Consider the following 508-nt stretch of genomic DNA (forward strand, 5'->3'; position numbering starts at 1 on the left):
AGTGGATGAGCACTGGTGGCTTCAAGTTTCTACATCACACTGTTCTATTGTCATTGTTAATTAGAAGCATCCTCACACTATTATTATTGTTGTAATGTATTTTAAATTGCTTTAATCTACCGCAACTGTGCGCATTAACCACTGCTGACTGAGTGCGGGTTTAAATCGATTATGTCGCAGATTGACTACTTCGGCCTAAAGGCGACATTGACGTCACATCCGTTTACGTACGGCAGACTCCTACCTGTGTGGATCGGCAGTGACCTGCTGTGTACGGCGGCACAGAGCCCATCCACAGGAGCACAGAGCCGTGAGAGTCGAGAACGCGGAACCAGGACCACATGAGCCGACCCGGTCTGTGAGCTCCTGTTCTCGGGGTTAGCGCTCTCATGTTGAATAACGGTGTCATTACAAAGGAGAACAGCCTGTCTCTGTAAGAAGAGCTCCCATGTGCTTCATTCAAACAGCAGGAGCTCTGAGACAGCCTGAGAGACATCCTGAGAGACAG

The sequence above is a fragment of the Morone saxatilis genome, unplaced genomic scaffold (assembly GCF_004916995.1).
Source record: "Morone saxatilis isolate NCDOM2014 unplaced genomic scaffold, NCSU_SB_2.0 Contig23, whole genome shotgun sequence".
Classification (NCBI taxonomy): domain Eukaryota; kingdom Metazoa; phylum Chordata; class Actinopteri; family Moronidae; genus Morone; species Morone saxatilis.